Source organism: Mchenga conophoros, linkage group LG9, assembly GCF_057382185.1.
Source record: "Mchenga conophoros isolate Kocher_MC1m ecotype Shallow Benthic linkage group LG9, M_conophoros_male_GT1.1, whole genome shotgun sequence".
NCBI lineage: Eukaryota > Metazoa > Chordata > Actinopteri > Cichliformes > Cichlidae > Mchenga > Mchenga conophoros.
Window position 1 is genome coordinate 16,078,943 of NC_140534.1, and position 21,583 is coordinate 16,100,525.

Consider the following 21,583-nt stretch of genomic DNA (forward strand, 5'->3'; position numbering starts at 1 on the left):
AGCGGGCAGCATGGAATAAAGCGAGAGGGAAAGAGAGACTGCCAACGTCAGATTAAAAGAAGAAGAAGAAGAAGAAGAAGAAGAAAAAAACCACGGCTCAGTTGATTTACACCTTCATTACTCTCCCCTAACTCTGCTTATTGCAAATCATGATGCTGCTTTATGAGCTGAATCCTCTATTACGACAAGGCCGGGAAGACAGTGCTTTAGTCCATAAAGCAACCGTACAGTAACCGCCACCCGGCAGCACCCGACCCACTCATCCTCCCGCCCCAGCTGCCAGGGGGAAGGGAAGCGAGGCAGAGCCCAAGTCGCTGCCGAAACTTGTTCTAGCGCGCAAATCCCGAGCTTGCTCGCTTGTCCCCTTCCTGGCCGCTTGCCCGTGGACAACACACCCCGATATCTCCGAGCCAGATGCCAAGGAAGTGTGACGCAAAGCTCTGTGGCTACGTCTGGAAGGAACTCACAGCGAGTGTTTAATGTTACGTGAGCGCTGCCATATTTAAGTCAACAAACATGTAGGCCATTGGAGGCGTGTGTTTACTGCTTCCCTGCCACCAAGTGAGGAGGTGCTACTGATGCGTTTACTCGAAGAGCCTTTGGGGGATATGTGTGTATTTAGATAGAGAGCAGTATGGCTTTTTAAAAAAAAACTTTTATTTATTGAACCAAGGGGAGGTCTTCAGAGCACACTTGCTCTTTTTCTTGCTGTGATTGAATTTGTGAGTGTGTGTGTGTCAAGAAAGAGACGGCGAAGGAAGCCGGGTGCAGGACCTAAATAATCAGCAGATAGGCTGAGGCATGTAGGTGAGCGCGGGTGTCAGTGTGCTGATGTAAACAGGGCGCCTGTGCAGGAGGCACCCTGGATGGAGGTTTGTTCTGTGTATGTAACACGCTGCTCTGGCTTGGCCTGTCTGACTCCCATCTGGAACAGAGTTGACAGAAAAGTTGACAGATGCTTCACCGACGTCCATTATTTATGAGACTGAGGAGATCCACACTGCATTTCACAAGTGTCTGCTTCTGCTACTGTAGGTCGAGTTCTGACATTGTACTCCGTGTGTGTGCGTATGTGTGTGTGCGCGCACCTGCTGCCTCATGTTTGTGTGCAAAGGCTGATGAACCGGTAGCTCAAGGTATCATATCCACTTTTTTGCACATTAGCTCAAGCACACCAATGTGTGCTTGGGTACTCTTGTTTGCACATTCACTCTAGTGAACGCCAGACCTAAGTAACCACTCCACCTGCCTATGTGAGTCTAACCCTTGACCTCTGGAGTGTCACTATATCCCTGGTAGGCAGGCTCAAGCACGGAGGACCGTACACCAGCAGGCTCCGGCTCTCTTAAAACCCACTTAAAGGCTTACAGCTGGGAGGCCTGACCATCGGATTGAATTAAGGCTATGATTAATTGAATCTAGTGGTGAGTAACTTGAATGACTGATGTCTCGTAGGACCAAAGGTCCAGACACAATGCTTCAGAGTAAAGCTATATTCATTCAGTCAGTGACATCACAGCCAGCTTCAGCGTGCCTGAGGCATGGATGGTTGCCTCTAATATTATTGCTCGAAGTGCTGCTTTAAGCCCAATACCACCGGCGGTTCTGCTGCTCCTGCTCCTAACAGCGCCAATGTTAATGAGAGGCACAATATAATTAATACAAATGGAATGTTTAATGCAATTTTTCCATTTCAAAGAAATTCCCCCGGCATCTTTCCCAACAATGAATTCAACTCTGTTGCATTGTCCTCAGGCAAACAATAACCCACGTTTGGCATTGCCTCCATTAGATCAAACTCAATTATTGCAGAGCGCTTAAAGCTCTTCCAGCACAAGGCTGGACTCTAAGGCTGCCTGCTCCAGCAACGTGAAAGTCCTCCGGCAGGTCCTGGCCCATTTGTCTTTGACGGACAGCGGCGTCAAACAGTAATTGGGCGCCTGTGACACATCTGTTTGTCAGTTATTCATGTCAGAGCACAGTGTTCAGCTGCTTGGGGTCTTAAACAATGACCTTTTCTCAAAGGGGACAGGTTTCCCCCTTATGTCTGAGGGACGCTCAGGGTATTATTTAGCTTGAAACAGCAGCGTTCTGTTATTGGTGTGTCCCATGTTGCAGCAGAAAGCTCCTATTGTGTCCTTCCCCGAGGAATATACAGTCCCACGGCGGCGCACACACTTTGATTCGACAGGTAGCTTGTGCGGAGGTCTTTCTATTTCTCTCGCTCACAATGAACCATCCTAATGTTTTGAGAGGTAGGAGAACAATGGCAGAAACCTCTCTTTTTCACTCCTGAGACTGAAAGTAAATAGGACCTTTGCTGATGTGTTTGCCTGTTCATTTACAGCACCTCAGAATACAGCCTGCACATTGTAGCTCTCTGGGAAGAAAAAGAAGAAGAAAAAAAACAAACCTCACAAAGGCATTCTACAGGACAATAGCACAGCGAAGGAAACAGGCGCACAATAGAGTCCAGATATCATTCACAACATAGACAGGAGACCATTATCCACAGAAGGAGGGGCCCATGTGAAGGTGACAGGTTTGGGAGACAGAGGAATTGTGCGCTCAGTGCTGCCACCAAGACAACAGCATCCCTGAAGCCTAACCTATAAGGACAGGTTTTACTGCGCCAATGCCCGCTGGGTTGAGGTGTTACACGTCATCTGCAATAACCTGGATCATTACTCCTGGAGGCTGTTAAAGGGGAAAATCACATCATTCTGCTTTCGCCGCTGCCAAGAAAAATTGACACGCTAAAAGTCATACAAAGACACACCTCAATATGCACACGCACGCACGAAGGCCCACAAACAACCTCAGCATCGCCCTCTCTCGCAAACAGACACATACGCGTAATTACGCAGCCGCGATCTATCACGTACTGTCAGTGGTGTCTGGGGGGTTAACATACCAAGGCATCCCAACAGCGTCCCACCAGCCAGCGTTGCCTGAAGCTGACAGCTCTCGCTGCTGCTGCCTTGCAGGGGTAAAGTAAGCATCATTATTGCCTTCTCTCACCATACCTCTCTGCACTTCCCTATTTTACAACTCTCCCTTATTTCATCCACCACTCGACCCTTTCCCTTCACTGCCTTCTCTGTCTTCATTGTACTCCAGTCAGGCGCTAATGCTCCTTGTCCTGTGGCTGGACTCTCTGATCTCCTATTACCCTCTCGTCATCCAACAGTCAATATTACCAACTCCCACCCCCCCAAACCCACCCACCTCCTGACCAATCCTCCCCTCTTCCTCCCTTTGCTTTCACAAAAGTCTCAAAAGTCAGACAGACAATTTTGCCCCTCTCCACCCACCCCTTCCACCCCTCCAAGCTCGTCTTCCATACACTTATTAACTAGCTGTCATGTTCAGCAGCCTTCCCCCAGACAGTGTTTAGCGTTCCTCAGTCCTCTTACTGCAGTCAGAGTTAAGCCTCTGGGCTTTGCACAGACAGGAATCCAACTAGAAGGGAAAGGCAGGACCTGCGGACACGATCTGTCTACTGCACTCACTCGCACTCTCGCTCCTGAGCCAGGTACCTCAAAGGCAGCGCTGAAACACACACATCATACAAGACGTTACCTACATGATGGGTTTTCTTAAATTAAACACAGGCGAAGGAGCTAGATTACAGAATCTAAGAATTCATCCAGGGATGGAACAATTACTTGTGATTAACCAAGTTTTCTTAAATGACGCAAGATCCTCTCAAGACAAAATAGCACTCATTTTGGGGTTTAAATTTGTGGGTGAATTTTCACCTCTCTAGGAAGCTACAGTTTCACCTCTGTCACTTAATCTGTATGTCAGCGTGGTGTCTGAAACACCCACGAACAAATTTCCATGAAATTTGCCAGAGAGATCAGCCTCAAGCCTGAGAAGGGTTGATTAGATTTTGATAGTGATCTGGATCTGTGATTTCCACTATTAGATGATTATTGTTTTCCACCCCCACCCACCCACATACTGGATATAGAGATTTAATTCAAAATCCAATCCGCAGTCTAACGGTATGCTCGCTGGGTCAAAAAATCGATTTCACCTCGAATTTAAGAACCAAGGAATGTTCAGTGTCCTTGAAGGTGGGCTCCATCCAGTTTCTGCTCATATTTTCGATGACATCCAGGAAAGAATTCAACTCCTGGGCTCGACTCATTGTGTGGTACCTACAATAGTGGATTTGTCATCTGCCCCGTCGTTCTCCACCCTCCCCATCCCAGGGCAAATGGTGTAAGAAATGAGACGTGGCTGGTGGATAGACTTTCATGCCCCTGCTTTACCAGTGTCATTTCCGCAACTCTGAAATTGTGCCATGGTCTACGGGGCTTTGTTGTAAATCACTATCTCCCACTGTCAGACTGCAGTCTGCTGCACACTGTGGATGCCGGGCTTTCTGCTGCCTCCTGGGTGACTAATATATCTTGTTAAATTGTGCTGAGAAGCGTGCGGAGAACTGTACACCTTCACTCTTTGTACTGTGTTTGTTTGCTAGCATTTGTGCTTGTGTGTGTGTGTGTGTGTGCGCGCCTCTTTCCATATGTGTGTGAGCCTGCGCCTGTGCATCTGTGTCTACATTTCGTGGCTGAACAGGAAGGTGAGGATGTTACTTTTGCAAATACGTTCGCTAAACTCCACAAGTCTGTCAGGCTTTGTTGGTAATTCAGTTAGATTGCCATTCGGTTAGCTCAACCACCACATAGTGTCGGAGCTGTGAAGCTATCTCTCAGCCACTTCATAATTAGAAAAGCTGTGGAGCCAAGCCACAGTTTGAGGGGGAAGAGGGACCAAAAAAAATGAAAAAACTGTTGGCAGACTGCGTTATTCAACATTGGCAGTGATTTACTGCGTCTCCCACCCCAAAGACACGAATCTAAGTGATTTCATAGTCACATCCGTCCTACTGTGCCATACTGTAAAAAGCTGCACTCGTCTTTTATCACAAGTTCATGCGCTCTTTACTATCAGCTTCATCCAGCAATGTGCATTACATCACACACACACACACACACACACATACCACATCTCTGTCCAACCACTTTGAAAACAGATTTAGGAGTATATTTCTGTGTAATTGGTGTTCTCCTACACGAAGCAGGAAGTGATAATTAGTCATTGTTAAGTGAGGTATAAATTGTCAGATCTGTGTGGATTTATCTTCTCAGCACACAGAGTGGAGAATAGGCCTTTTTCGGAGGGATTTATACAGACTCTATAGGGATGTTCAACCCTCCTGGCCATCGTCCAGCTCGCAAATCCCTTCAGCTGAAACCTGTCGAGAAGCAGCCTTCGCGTGGCTTAACTGTATCCCATCTAATTCTTGTGTCTTTTTTAGTCATAGCAAATTCACTCTGAGGCTCAGGTTGACCTTCAGAGGCAAGGTGAGGGCGGACCCTGACAATACGAATCTAATAACCAGAAGTAGACGTCACAAATTCCTGCCTTCTCTGTGAGTCTGTGGGTGAGAAACACGCGTCTCGCCTTATTTTGGTTTCCATGCAATTACGGATCTGACGGCTCCATAAATAGGCGTCTCTGAAGGGAATCTGTCTCATTAGTAAAGGAGCAAGTTAAGAAGTCACCATTGTGGCAGCAGAAAATTTGCTCTAATGGTCACAAGAAGCCTGGAGAAATAAAAGACAGCGTCACGTATTTAGTGGAAGGGGGGGAAACTTCAGATTTGAAAGGAAGAGAAAAAGAGAAGAAAAACAGAGAGACCTAGTTGGCTGGCACTGAAAGAAGCAACTCCAGATAAATATTTGGCACAAGAAAATCTTAGGAGGAATCCCGGAGCACTCGCAGAACAAACAACGTCATGATTTATTATCACATCATACAGACCGTGACTAATGCACTCAAACAATCAAGGTGCATCTACTGAACTACAATGCCCAGGGGTGCTCTCTGCCTCTGACTTCAAACATTCGTAAGCGAGGCACACACACACAGACGGACACACACACACACACATTAGAGCCACTCGCCGTGCACGCAGGCTCAACAAATGCCCACAAGTATCCAAACACGCTCACAGGAGAGGAAAAGAGGGCCGCAGAGATCACCATAGGGGATCGAAGGGTGCTTCAGCACAGACCGCTGGGATGTGATTTTATTAGCTCCAGATGCCACTGCAGAGAGGGCTAGAACCGTTCAATATTACGAGCAGGACACATCAAAATGATGCTGCCCATCTGGAGCACAAATAATGTAATCAGCTCAGGTCACCGGTCATCGTCGTCTGGCCATCGGGTAAACCCACCATCCGGTGACGTCAGCGCTCACAGGGACAGACAGGAGCCGGCCGGCAGAGTGAGACTGGAGCTTTTTGGAATAGCCCCTGAGCTGCTGCACATGCCCCACAGAGGAGAGATATATGTGGGAGAAGAGGGAGATGAAATGTGAGGGGCTGTCTATTGTAATCTGAGCTCTGCTTTAGAAAATGCTGATGGCTGGAATATGTCTATCCCCCCTCCGCCTGTCAAACCAGTTCAGCAATATCGCTTAAAAATGTCTTCATGCGAAGCTCCAGCGCAGCCGGCGCGATAAACACATACATGATGTACTGTATGATCTCCACACACATGCACACATACAGACTGTTTGCAGAGCCTTTAAATATTCAGTACCTGCCATGTTTTCTGTTTGACTTTGATCAGCCACAGATTCGACTCTGTCCCTTTCATCTCAAAACTTCAAACCAGCAAATGAAAAACCTGGACCACAGAAGCTATTCTGGCTAAGACAATCTCCTTTCACCACGCTGCTTTGTGCTATATAGAAACAGGTGGGAAGTTGTTCCTGTAAAAAGGCAAGCAGCGAAGTTAACCCACTATTTTCAGATGTAAAGCTTTTTTCTTTCTTTTTCTCCCTTATCTTCGGATAAGAGGAGCTCTTGTTTGTAATTTTAAAAGCATGTGTGAAGAGGCGTGCTTATTGCAGAATATTCCCCGGGTAGTTTGACAACTCCCCCAAACAACTTCTTGGCTGCCTTCAGGCATATTACCTCAGGCTTACTTTAAGCCAGAGCAATAACTAACATGGAGCAATCTGCAGACAAACAGGAAAGGATGGCGAAACTTTTCCAAGCACAGAATTCAATTTTCAGGATTGTGCAGGGGCTACTGGATTCACCACACCTCTACCCCATCACCATGTCGATACCTGCAAGTTTGGAGTAAAACAGCCAAGTTAATCCCTTTATAGCCTGCCTGCATTATTCAGCGAATCCATTAAATATTTAAAGCCACATCACTGATATCATCTTGTTGTCAATAACGCTGGAGGACATGTTGTTTTTAGAAAACTTGAGTCAACTCCAGGAGTGCCCTCCCCCAGAAAGAGGAAAAGAAAGCAAGGCCTTTGAGCTGATCTCTAACAGCAGAGCAAAAAAAAAAGAAGAGGCAGCAGAGCATCACAGTGCGACTGCAGGCGGCCGCAGATAGACAGTCATCCGCCTTTATCAGAGCATGCTGTCCCACCTGCATCGATTCGCATCCCGTGGATTTGCCACTGGCTTCAGCGCGATCATCGGTGGAGAGGGGCGGAAAAAAAGGGAATCTTCACAGATAGATTCACGCGAGCGTCGGGGTGGGGGGTTGGGTTGGGGTGAAGTTTCATACGCGACAGAATAAAAGGCAAAGGTGCGTTGAGAGCCCAGGCCTGCATGATCGCATCACAGGGCAAAAAAGAAGGGAAAATGCGTCGCAGAGGACCTCTGTACCGGGAGGAGCACGCTTCCTTTCTACATCCACAAAAATGAATGAGAATTGCGCACAGAGCCCTTTCACGAAACAGAAAAGTTAAAGAACCCACTGGCCACAGATTGACCCCCGATATAAGTTGAATGAGCAGGCTCTGGACGTGCATACAAATAACTTCGATTCAAACTCATTTCCAATTCAAAGCCCGAAGTTACCCCACTAATTAGTCTCCTCCAAATATGGATTTTCTTTCTCTCTTTCTTTTTTTTGCCCCACTTGCGATTTCATTACAATCCATACAAGAGGAAACCGTCTTATAAAGGCGACACGACTAATTCGCTTTGGTCATATTCCAATATAAATTAACCCCGACTCGGACAATACAGCGCGCCGCAAAGACAAGAAGTAACTGTTCGAGCGGCGAATCGGGCACAAATGAGACAATTTCCCACCGGCGGAGAGAAGTTGCAAGCAAAGCTCACCTGATAATGAAGTTTATTCTAGGGAGGAAATGTTCCCGGGGTGTTGAAGGCGCACGTCGGAGCCAAGTGTGTATCCGTTCGCTGCAGCTTTTTTGTTGCCCGTTGTTCCACCTCAACTGCGCGTCTCAGTCGCGCTGCATCACTTCTCGCTGTGGATGTCAGGGAGGCTGAGAGGCTGAGGGGACTCAACCCTCCCATTGGCTGCCATTCACAAGTCCCCAGCAGAAAGGGAGAAGGGGAGGAAAGAAAGAAAGAACGAACGAAAGAAAGAAAGAAAAAAACAGTGCCACACTCCGACAAAAAACTAAACAAAAGGAAGATGGCAGAAAGGGGGAGATTAGGAGCTCCGGTGGGGCGAGCGCGTTCAAGTTTATTAATAAGCTTGATGTTTTATTTGTGCATCTGCATAATCCCCGTGATTAACAGCTGCAAAGTCATAGGTTGACTGCGGGTTGGGAGTCAATCAATAAATCTTTATATTTGCGAAAGCATCCAGTTAGGCTCGCTGCTTCCTTTAAAACCGTGTAAACCACAGATCACGGCTTATTACAATAGCTAATTAAATGTGAGTAACTGTGTGAACTCAAGTGTCATGCCAGGGCAAATTAGCATGTGTCTTAATATGTCCCTATTAAGCCTACAGCTACTATGCTTATGATAAATTCAATAATATGCATGTATTTTCTTTTGTGCGTCCAACAGAGCTGCAAATGTAAATGTACTTAAAGTATGGCTATGAATCAACTCTATGAACTGAATAATGCTGCTGCAACAATCACCATACACTTACTATTAAGGCACTTCTGTTAATAGCAGCCTGACTTTACTGCTGTTTCTACCACTAATACCTCACGATTAAATGCTACCGCAGGACTGTCCTTATTATTATTATTATTATTAGTCGAGGCTTCTAATATTAAAACCTCAATCTAATACAGCATCCCTGCTATGAACCCTACCTTTATAAAGGTTATTATTTTCATTTTTTGACACTTCAACTCAGTGGTCATTTCAGAGTCTGTAATCCAGTTTAAAACACTATGACCTCCCCAAATATCAGCTATAGCGATATTTGGGAGGGGGGAAACATATATCAGCCTGTAACTAAACTTTCTCAGAGTAACTGTTTCGCTGGTGGGCACAAACATTGCGAGAGCCTCTCCTACCTTGAAAAGAAAACTTAATCTGTGTGGTCCGCTGATCTGCTACTAATCATGTCAGACTTATATTTGGGGAGGTTTATGTGTTCAACCGGCCAAGACACGATTTTAGCATTTCTAAATATATCTCAATTAAGAGCACAATCAAGTGGGAAGTGCTCAAGCATAAGAGCACTACTGCAAATAGAAAAATGGGCTAAACTGAGCTTTTGCAGCTCAATAGATGCTTTAAAAAATAAATTTCGCTTGACAAAACAACTTTGCAGGATGTACAGTTTTCCATTAAGGCGTTTTTTGTAAGGCCACTTCACTACAAAAAATAAATTACAGAAACAAATAAATACATTTATTAAATCACATGTATATTTCCCCCTGGTCTGCGGTGCTATTTATTGATTTAGACTGTTTTGGCGTGAGTTGCCCAATTTTGAAGATTTCCGCTGCTAGGGATGTCGGCCTTCTCTTGAATATAATGGAAGTAAATGGCACTCACCTTGTGGCGCTCAAATCGTCACAAAAATACATTTTAAAAAATCATGACCCTTTTACTCCAAAATATCCACAAACCTTTCAGTAAGCGGTTTCATTTAGGAAGTATTTTCTTTCTACCAACACCCTTCAATCTTATCACTCCGCAGCAGGGAGCATACCTCTGCTCGTGATGAGTGGCTCGTGCTCAGGAGAGCGTGACAGGATGTAAATATTAATGGCGCCCCGCTTGGCTAAGCTGAAACATTGGCTAGCTTCACTTCTTTTGGTTGTCTAGCGTAAGATACAACAGAGATAAAATGAGATATTTTTATACTAAAACAAAAAAAAGTGGCTGTAATGGTGGCGATGGTTGTGGTGGGTATCCTGTATGACAGCAGCCAAAATATTAAGCACGGCCTATAACAAAATAGCAAAAAAGAAGAGCCATAAAAAAGCACAATAGGTTCAACAGGTTTAAAAAGACACACAAAGAAGGGGCACAATTAATATACTTAAAACGAGCTCGATAAATACAAATCTGAATAAAATATTAGAACATGTGTAGAGCTGAATATAACACAATGAGCAGCTCAGTAAGGAAAAACACACAAACACAAACAAATCTGGGAATCACATATGAAAAATCTAAATGGGTAACCAAATCTACAAACCAGATTAACTGACCCTTGTTTTTTGGTGACTATAGTACACTTATTTGTCCTATTGTGACTATTATAGTACATAAGGACACTTGTTATAACATATGTGGCATATAAAGTCAGTCAAATCGAACCCCATCAGAATCTATTGCTTATTTTGTACAATAACTTTAGTCTACTTGAAAAATCCATGCAAAATGTAACTTTCACGCTTTTAAAATGTCCAAGTTACAGACCCTCAAAGTGAATCAAAGAATTGGGTGCTTTTATTTATCCACTGTTTTTGAGCTCTCATAACTTCTTAAATACAGGAGACAAGCATGGAAATTTTTCAGGGTTGAAAAACACAAGCGATCTCTTACAAAATGCAACCAAATCCTTTTTATAACCACCCCAAGAGTCACAGTCATGGACTATATCAAAGCTTCAGTGGAAAGATTGCACAAGTTTAGTGTCTAGAACATAAAGTAGTAGAAATAAGCTTCTAGTATTTCATTGGAGAAAAATTCAAAAAATGCAGAAAAATTCAGTGAAGTTTTATGGGTGTAAAGTAGGTCCTTGTTCTAGTTGTTTCCTTGTGTAATACCTGATTCATCTTCTAGCTTTGTAAAAACACTTCTAGACAATATTTTTTTTAACTCTCTCTAAATGTTAAATTTAGGATTTTAAGTCAGCTGATTCTGATTTAGTTTTAATATAGAATGTGTAAAAGATGAATGTAGCTATACCATGATGTCACCCACAGGAAGTCCCATTATGAAGCCGCTGTGTAGTATTCTCACCATCTTAGTGTTGAGCAAGGGGTACATCTGGCTAAAAAAACAACAACACACACGGTCATTTTGTCTGGCCCTTAGAGTCAATAAAATAACAAAATAATTGTCTTGTACAGTATGAAACCCAAAAACCCACCAGGAAGGTGTTTACAGAATTAAAAGCAAAGAGCTGTTTTCCCATAGACTTCAATGGGACTGGAAGCCTTATTGTAGCCACAGATATCGCCCCCTGCAGGCTCAAATTTTCAGGCTCAGAAGCATTCATCTGTTTTACTGTCTACTGAGGTTTCTCATGTGACGCCATAGACACACTGCTCGAGAGTTCACTATCATATTGGACATGTTACAATCACTGGTGGCTATGAAAAAACTGCATTCCCTGCTGGCTGGCAGTGGTTCCAGGAGGTTTCTGGCTCTCACTGGATGGAATCAGTTGCAAAGAAGCTGCTGATTGCTTTGGTTGCTAGTGGACTGTCAAGGTTGGCTGCAGTTTTTTTATGTTTCTCAGCAAAACATGTGCTAACTACTTACCTGCTAGTGACGAAAGCAATCACGAGAAGGTTTATATAATATTAGTTGATTGGGAAATACATGCTTCCACTCTCTAGGCCTGTCTGACCTTCTATACGCAATCCTACATTAACAGCATGACTGTCACGCCTTGAAAATGGTGAAGTCACGCGGTTAGTGGTCACATGTCTGCAATACCTCAATAGGAACAAACCAAATGGCAATGCAAAGGCTGATGTTGTAAAGAATATGTTATTATATTCCAAAGGCTTTGAGGTACATGTAAAATGCTGGTATGTGCACTGAATGCAATAAAAAAAAACAACATAAAATATATTAAATCACAATCTAATTATGCTGTAACTATGTGCAACTCTTCAGCTGCTATTTACATTCAACATAAATGCAGTTTAATTCAAGTGTAGACTTTCCAGTGAAATAAAGTGATGAATTTGAATATTTGTGGAAGATTTCACTGTCATAAAGGTGCAACAAAGGCAGACACTCCAACTATAATCAGTCCCATAATTAAGCGACGAAGTCATGAAAGCAGTGCTGTGATGATGAGATATACAAGTAAACAAAGTATGATTTTTTGACATAACAGGATAATTAAGTTATGAGGTAACAGGAGTACAGGAAAAATTAGTAGATATATTCAAGACGTTTATAAGACTTCACAAACGAGGCTTCAAGGGGTGAAAATACATCAAGAAGAGAGCCCAGAGATGCACAGCCTGTTCTTTTATTTATCATTTGTGTCTCATAATTTTCACAACACTTAATGAAGCTTTAGCAAGACAAGCGCCACAAAGCATATGTCATTTATAATAAAAATGTGGGAGATGGGAGAAAAGTCTGCAGGCGTTTATGGTTTTATGGTTTCAAATTTCTCCCTCTTTCTCTCTCTTCTATGTTCCAAGCCTAAGACCCCACGCTGTGCACACGTTACCACCCATGCAGTGTTTGTGTCACGATGACCACTGGCTGCTGCTAGATTCATGAGTTTAATCCCTGGAAGTGCTCCAAGCATCCACTTTGCTGCTGTCCTGTCCTCTCAACCAAACATCAAACTCTTGCCTATAGCGCAAAATGCAGTGAGCCAAAGGGATGTCTGCATTTGGCATCATGTTCTATCAGGAGATCAGCCTGAGATGAATAACCGCTGCCCTTGACTGCACCATTGCCTCTGTATTTTGTGCAGATTATTTAACAGCCGGCCTCCATAAACACATCACAACAGTAAGAAGCTGTCTGCAAACACCAATTCTGACAAATCTTTACTTGTTATATTAATGTGGAAATGCGCTTTTTTGCTTTGATCTTTGTGATCTTTGTATTTAATATAAATGAGCAAATAAGAAACATACTGCTGTGAAAATGTGTGCAACAGCTGCCTTGTAAAGGACAGAATAGATTAGAAGAGAAAGCCTAGATATTCATCCTTGTGTGTTATTTTACAGGAAAATGACATTTATAGGGCATGGAGTTAGACAAGGCATGTGGAGGACAGCCTCGGTAGAAATTTGTGCTCCTATTATACCTGACAGCAGAGATACTTTAGGATTGGTCAGGAAAAGAAAAAGAAAAAAGAATTGCCAGGACTCTTTGCTTCTGTGTTTATAGACACCCATACTTCATTAATCTGTGTCTGGCTTTGCCAGGGTCTATCTGAAAGTGACAGAAAAAAACGAGGACACAGTGAGCTATGGTTATACCGCCAATCTACAAGCAGTGAACCAATCCATCCTCAGTCCTCCAGGCCGTCACGCCAGCACAGGCTCCCCCTCCTCCTTTCAGCATGAGTTCTTATCTTGTTTTTGTAAACTCATTACAGTTGGCGATTTGGCTGGCTGTGGTTGTTTGGTTGTTGGTTAGATTTAAGCCTTCTGTGTATTCATTTACACATCTGAGCTCTTGAAGGGTTAGCAATGGATTCAGATCTGTAAAAATAAAGAGGCAACCCAGATAATTAAAAGAATGAAATCAACAGTGTGTCCACAGGCTCCTAACAAAGACACAAATCATTAAAAAAGGAGTCGCAAGTAGAAGTCTGTAGTTTGATTTTGAAAAAAAGTAAACAACTGGGAATTGTAGTAAAGAAGTGTAGTTGTAGTTTTTTATTAAAGTAGTAGGAGAAACGTATTCGTTATGGACAGATCAGAAATATTAGGTGGACATTTATTGCCAAAGGAGGACATACAGTATGTGGAACTGTCTTAAAATATATCATTTGGATTGTTATGAGTACAAATCATTTGCCACATTATACTGTATTAATAGTAGTGAACTGAACAGGCCCTGCTGCAGTCCGCTGGCTGTCCAGGAGTCCCAGTTGAGTGGAGTGCAGCTGCATGTTGGAACACTGCATGCCAGTGTAGTCCCACTGCAGGTCCAGCTCGGACAGCTGAGGCACTGAAGCCCAAAGCTGCGCCGGCAGATTGGCGCTCTCCATGCGGTCTCCAATAGCTGCGTCTGTTCTTGCTTTGGTTTAACAGTCCCTCTGGGCTTTTGAAACAAACCTTACACATGCTATTGCACATCTAGCTAGCTATTGCTAAATAGAAAAACAGAAATATAAATCTGAATAAAGATTATAATAATCAAATTTCATGTTATCTGTGGTATCTGTGACTTTGCTACTGCTTCATTACACTCAGGTAGGCATGACTGAGGACTGAAGATCAAACCTGGGATCAGTCATTGGACCAATATGGCTTCAATATTGTATCTAACTGTCAATTGGTTGGGGAGGAGGGAGTGGAGAGAGTGGGGGTAATTTAAGCATCTTAGCAGATTAAAATCTAAAAAAATTCAGTGCTTTTCTGATTTGGTGATGGGCTCTACAGGACTTTCACAGGGGACTGTGCTGTCTCCATTTCTGTTCACCTGTTCTGCAGCAAAATGGAGATTTCCCATTGCTTCTCTGTAGCAAACATAGTGTACTTTGCTATGGTCTGCTGAGGGAGTGACATCAGAGCCGGTGACACAGACAGACTGAAAGCACTGATTAGGAAGGCTGGCTCTATCATTGGTTGCAAAATGGACATCTTTGAAGCTGTGGTAGAGGAGACGTTATCCTCAGCCTGTGGCCAGTCCTGACTCTCTTCTTTAATACTTACTGAACAGGCAGCAGAGCACTGAACAAGGACAGACACAGGAAATCTTTCCTATTATATGCAGTAACTCTTTAGGATATTTATATCATCATTTAAGCTGTTGAATTTTCCAAATATGGGGCAAATAAAGTATTTCCTTTTTCTTGTTCTTTTTGTTAATCTGAGGAGTTGTTGTTAATTGCTGTTTATAGCATTAAACCTGGGGATTTTCCAGTTACTAACTGTTAGCTTCACTGTCACACTGTGGTGTTTTGTGTTGTCTTTGCAAGCCTTTTTTTGCCGTAGCTTTTGAGTGTGTCATAAACTTGTGCTCTGCTTGTTCATTGTTCAGTTCTACAAACCAGATGTGACAGGAATGTGTACCGTTGTACTACAAGGCCTCAGTTATATACAAGTTTACTTTGTATTTGCAGGTGTGTTATGAAGAGTTAGACAAAGAGATTGATATAAACACGAGTTCAACACAAAAGTAGACAGCAACTGTATAGTAATTACTCCTCTTTTATATCTTTTATTTTTCGTAAAGCACTTCAGGGTTTCCACCAGGAGGAGCGGGAGGCAGCCACCAGGGAGGATTTGTCCAATTACCAACGCGAAGAGGATGTGGGAATGCTCCAAATCACAGTTGACTTTGTTCATCTCCAGCAATAAATGATTTAGCCTCCCTCGGTTACTGGACTCAAGTGGATGAATAACAGCTAAACAGGAAAAACAGTATTAAATCACTCTTTCATTTAAAAAAAAATCTTCCTTGTAGTTTGTTTCAAGCTGGGGTTTTTTAAAAGTATAAACATGGTTACTGTGGAAGCTGTTTAATAACTGATCATCTGCTATAATGTTTGGTTTGCTTTTAAAAAGGCTTTTGACACTAACGTCTAACGTTCCACATCCTCTCCACCTTGATCCAGCGTCTACTGACGTCATTTCTGAGGGAGGTTTTCATGGATTGTCTCAAGAGGTTACCTCAAGTACTTTGCCTCCTGTTTGGACTGTTAATGCTTTACACTTCAAATCAACGATGGATGCTTGGCTTGAGACCGAAAACAAGGGAGTTCCACCAAATCTGCAAGCTTTTGATGAGCATGTGGTTTTAAACTATTACGCGTGAACATTATTTATGCTTTGTGACTTTTGACAGTGCCAACGTGTGCAGGCTAAACCTACTCTCTGCCATGTTGATCTCTGCTAAAAAATCATGCTGCCAAAGATGTCCCACTTGCTATCCTTCTTCCTTCACCAGCATTAATTACAGTTTAAGATGAGCAGCGTCAGTTATTTTAGAAAGGCGAAAATAAAATATGCATATAACTGATTTGAAGACTGTTTTTCTTTTTTTACCTTTATTATAAGTGTGTGAAAACAAAACCTGTTTCTCATTTATTCTTATGCACTAAGGCACTCAAACCCAGTGTACTTTGAAAAAGTAATTAATTATAGTTACTAGTTACTTCTTCAAAAATGTATTCAGATCATTATGTATTTCATTCCTTATGTGCTTGTATATTATCAATACAAACAACAGCAGTAAGAAACCTAGTTTTAAAAAGCTCTACACAGCAAATCCAGCATGTCCAAATTAACACTGTCGGATTTGATTTCAACACTATTAAAGTGTCTATATGGGTCCACACCAGAGAGTGTTAATTTAACTCTTTTTGGAGAGTTGGTACATTAACTCTAATTTAGTGTTAAACACCAAATCTGTCTGGAGTTGATAATTTAACACTGGGTGTTAAGAGTTTATATATTAACTCTCAAAGAGTATTTTAGTTTAACTACGTAAGAGTTATCTTCTAATTCATTCTAAAAAGCAGGAATTTTACTGTTCTGAACTTCTAGAAATTTCTTTTGGAAATAAACATTTACTAAAAAGATGCAATGGTTTTTGAAAAACATTTATTCTGAACTGTGCACCACAATTTCAAAACATTTTCTGAAAGATGTAACAGTATACATGTTCTCACTTTCATTAGAATTTTGTTTATCAAAAGGTCTGACATAGGTGAGCTGGTAAATGCAAATAACAGCATTCTCATCACTTATTTCTTCAATACAATATGCATGTCCTTCATTCATCCCTTTGTGGAACTTCAACGCACTTCTGCTCTCCCTCATATTCCATCTTCACAAGCATATCCTGTGCGGAGATTGAATAAAAATTAGTTGACACTAATTAACGGCACAAATAATCCAGTAAACAATTGCAGCACAGTAAAAAAAAAAAAAAAAGGAATCCTCTTTGAGCCATTACTTGTGTAAAGTATTTTCCCAAAAGACAAAGACACAGGCAACAGGTAATACTGAACTAAATGTAAAACCTCAACCTTTTTCATTTTTACCCAAACCGTGTGCACAAAACTCTGGAGGGATCTATGCTAACGTAGAACCCAGTCAGGACGTCTGCTACTGCTGTTTGCTCGTTTTTTTTTTATGGGCGATCGTTTTCAGGCTTCAAGTAGCACCATTATACCAACATTTCACATTCTAGACATTGTTTTAGGTGTATTTGACCAAAAGTTTGACTGAAAATTCACATGCAAGCTTTTTTTCAAGGCTGTGGTATTTGCCCGCAAACAATACCTTTCAGCTAGCTAAAACAGAATATTATGCTATCACCGAGCAACATGGCTACTGCCTTCCACACAGCTTTGTCTCAACTCCAAAGAGCCACAGAAGTAAAAGCTCATAATAATAATTGAAACAATATTTGAAAAAATGACTTACCAAGCATGGCAAACAACTCGAATATGTAGAGCAAAATGTTCTGAAACGGCTTCACTTCAGCTTCGATTGAAGCCGTGCTGGGGGCGGAGTCTGTGAATTTACTCTGTTGGTGTCATAGCCCCTGTAGGAGTTCAGAGTTAAGAGGTCAAGAGTTAATGTTTCCATTGTAACACCTCCAGATTTGACATAGAAACACTCATTTTTAACACTCGATTTTAACTACTATCATTTTACACCTCAGAGTTACATTAAAAGAATGTGACTCTGCTTAGAGTAAAATTAACTCAACTTTTGCAAGAAGACTATTAACACCAAAACATTTAACACTTTTGAATTTGCTGTGTATATAGCATTATTATCACTTTGACATTCAGATCAGTCTATTGACCTTGAAGAAGAGGTCAGAGATCAAATGTGACATGATATTTTAAATATTTAGAGCGTACTTTATATTCCGACAATGCCCACCACACATGAAAGAAATGGAGTTTCTAAGTTATAAGGCTTTTTTGTCAGTTTGTGACCAATAAAGCTTGAGGTTGACCGTTGACCTCAATCTACATCCCAAGTTTTTATTAGAATGAATTCAAAATGTATTTTTCTATCGTGTTACAGATAGAAAATACTGGCGCGGGAAGAGGTACCCCTCAGCGCCCTAGTATATACCTACACTATCAGTTTCAAAATCTTATGTCGCCTTGTTCTCAAGTTATCGCATTCACAAACCTTTCAGAAAAACTGACCTCTGACCTTGAGGTCAAGGTTTTTAGTAGATGCGCCTATGGTATCGATTTCAAAATCCTAGGTGACTTCTTTCTCGAGTTATTGCATTCACAAAACTTTCAGAAAACTTGACCTCTGACCTTGACCTTGAGGTTGAGGTTACTCTGATTCGAACACGTCTGAGATTTTTAGGAGATACACCTTTGATATCCATTTGAAACTCTTACGCTGCTTTGTTGTTGAGCTGAGTCCGCCTGCCAGGCAGGATGACGACAATAAAGACATACATGCAAATGATGCCAAAAACATGGTATCCTTGGTAGAGGTAAATTTGAACTCCTCATTTGATGTTAGAACTCAAAAAATATAAGCAGTGTGAAAATAAGAATAGGACATTTTAGGTTTAACTAAAGATGCAAACCTTATGTAAGTTAAGTAAACTAGAAAATATGATGTGATTCAACCAAATCCTGGTGTAATCTCTTTTAAAGAGATGTGTAGTTTAGAGGCTAAAATAGGCTAGTAATTAACAATTTCCAACATTACAGCACAGGCTCAGCTTCTCACTTCCCTCCCTCTGAGTTTGCTACCTCGTGTTTGTGTGTTTAAGTGATGAAATCTACATTAGCGGAGCAGCAATGAACGTTTTTCTGAACTAAAAGAAGACCTGGGACCTAGTTAGTTTGCATGAACAGTGATGCTATCAGAGCGGAAAAAAGTTCAGTCCACAAATGACTTTCATAAGAAAACAAAGAAGAGTTTTACACATGTTAGAGATTGCTATCATAAATGTGTTTTATTCACTTTGGGGACTCATTATGTATGATTAAGCTGACTAATTTTATTATGCTTTTTTAATTTTTATTTTAAGGGTGAGACTTTGAGCTCTGCTGTGGCAGAACCCTAGAAAAGGAAATCAATAGGTCTCCTTTTAGACGCACAGAGTCCTATAAACAATCCCAGAAAAAGATCGATACGCTACAGGAAAGTGAACAAGGGAGCACAGAGGAGTCAGGCGCCCAAGCACCTCGTATCACAGATATCATAGTCTTCTTTAAAGAATATCAGATACCATGTTGTTCTGTGGGGCTAAGATAAGTTTTTATCAACACAGTTTCCCAACTCCAGAGAGAAATAAAAAAAAACTGCATAATGTTTGGATCTTCTAACTTGAAGGACTCCGTGGTATAAATATTCACTATGTCGCAAATAATGCTGTGTCTCCTGCAAAAAACTGGAACTCGGCCTGAAGTCGACCGTATTTCTTCTGTCATTTTCAGCTGAGATAAAGAGACGCTTAACACAAGGAAATAACTCGGGTCCAGGCTTGTTTACAGCACATATACAGTACGTTGCAAAAATGATCTTTAGGGGCATATCTTGAATTGGTGCATTGTTTCGAGTGAATCACACTTAAAAACAGCTGATGGTCACAAGTTTTCCACTGCATGGCAGATTGTTTTCTGTAGTGCTTAGGGGTTTGACCTTAATATCAGTTTGACACGCCTTCATGATGCACATTTACTTTGACTGCTGACCAAGCTGCCTTTCTGTGGAAGTGCTCCTGAGTATGAAAAAAATGTGAGGTAGGCTAATCGGACAGGCAAGATGGAAATGCTTTAATTTTGCAAGCACCGAGAAGGCGAACGCTGCACTAAACGGTCGATTAAGGTGAGATAAACCAAAGCGGCTCAAAATAAAGTCACAAAGTATTCTTCTCTCTCTCAAAAACCACCGAAAGAATTTTTTCAAACATTCAGCCCACCTTTTCTAGCCAGTGCCGAGCTGAAAATTAGGCCTGAGCTAAATGTCAGAGGGCTGTTCACACTTAGAATGTCTCTCTGCTCCTCTAATGACTGTGGAACACGGGGCATTATCTTTAGTACATGCGACAGGATAAGGAGAACTGCTGTGAGGAGCTGTGCATAACTCTCCATAGAGTGCAATTAAGTAGTGATGTGCGATACCACTGATTTCCTTTCCGATCCGATACCAAGTAAAATTCAGGGTGGTATCGGCGATACTGATCCGATACCGATACTCTGTACAAAAACTTAATGTTTCATTGCATTTCATAATACAATATATAATTTTATGATGTAATTGTAATAATAACATAACCATATTGCTTCATAATGATTAGAGGACATCAGACAACTTGTTTTTATTGCTTAATAATACAGAATAATCATATAGAAATAAAAAAAAAAAAACTGAAGTTGTGCGCTATTTGAGCATGTTGCCTGCCTGCAGCACTAAAGGACTCTGCGAGAGACGTCTGTGTCCCTGTCCTCCTCTTCAGTTCGCCTCAACATAAGCTCATCATATTCTGTGATGTGATTTACTCCGAGGTGTTTGACGAGGTCAGTGGTGTTGCCACAACACCTCACTGTCTTGCCACATATATCACAAACCTGCGTCTGGGCTGTTTGTGGAGGTAAAACGCGTCCACACATGACTCTGTTTGCGCTCAGCCATTGTTGTGAGTGTGCAGGCCAGGGGCTGTGACACATTTATACAGCCGTATTTCACATATGACTATGAAAGGCGTAAGAGGAAGTAGTTCCTTCCAAATTAGACGATCCGAATGGTATAGTTTCTTTCCACTGCGTTCATTTTAATGGAAAAACTACAAATTTACCCCAGAGTACTAAAATATCGATATTATAATATGAGAATCGATTCTAGAACATAAATTGCTGGTATCGGAAGAATCGATATTTCAGTATCGATCCGCACACCACTACAATTAAGAGCTCATACATAGTGTGTATCCCTTCGAATTCTGCAATAGAGCTGATCTGGGAGAGGACAGAGTGTACTATAGCAATAATGACACTCTGCTGATAACATTTGGTTGCAGGGAAATAGTCAGTGTTAAAGGTTTCAAAAACTTCCAGAGATAAACCGTGGTCAGCAAAACATCGAAATGATAAAGAGATGTTTTTAATTGCTTTTGACTCCCTGAATATTGCTCAAAGCAAAACTGTGTAACTTCTGAAAGGAGAACTCTTTCACATATAAAAAAAATTATTTCACGAGCAATCCAGTGCACGCCTGTTAAATGCAGAGTTCTGAAGAGCCAACGCTATTATGGGTGACAGAAGTGGTGATCTTGGTAGACTAGTTAGTCGAAATTATAGACTAGTTAACTAGTTAGAATCAGCCAATCACATAGATATGTTCAGATACAGTCAAGGTGACCAAACTTGAGCATCAGACTGGTGGAGAAAGGTGATTTAAGTGCTGGTGAATGTGACTT

General features: G+C 41.8%; 1 protein-coding gene and 2 long non-coding RNA genes across 4 annotated transcripts in view; 1 reads left to right on the forward strand and 2 right to left on the reverse strand.

Annotated features, from left to right (window-relative positions):
* Nucleotides 1-8,318, reverse strand: part of LOC146567090 (cadherin-10-like) — a 74,060-nt gene extending 65,742 nt beyond the window's left edge. The window contains exon 1 of the mRNA XM_085286699.1: nucleotides 8,180-8,318. The gene's annotated coding sequence lies outside the window, so the exon portion shown is untranslated. The remainder of the gene's footprint in view (nucleotides 1-8,179) is intronic.
* Nucleotides 1-16,186, forward strand: part of LOC146567091 (uncharacterized) — a 29,465-nt gene extending 13,279 nt beyond the window's left edge. The window contains exons 1-2 of one of the 2 annotated variants that reach the window (XR_014893871.1): nucleotides 8,465-15,287; nucleotides 15,401-16,186. This is a non-coding gene — a long non-coding RNA (uncharacterized LOC146567091). Of the gene's footprint in view, nucleotides 1-8,464; nucleotides 15,288-15,400 lie in introns of those variants that run through there. The other variant, XR_014893870.1, reaches the window with a different exon arrangement.
* A 567-nt stretch (nucleotides 16,187-16,753) lies between these two features.
* Nucleotides 16,754-18,178, reverse strand: LOC146567092 (uncharacterized). The gene is made up of 2 exons (XR_014893759.1): nucleotides 17,599-18,178; nucleotides 16,754-17,011 (listed from the first exon to the last, which is right to left on the reverse strand). It is a non-coding gene; the product is annotated as an uncharacterized LOC146567092 (long non-coding RNA).
* Between the last annotated feature and the right edge of the window lie 3,405 nt (nucleotides 18,179-21,583).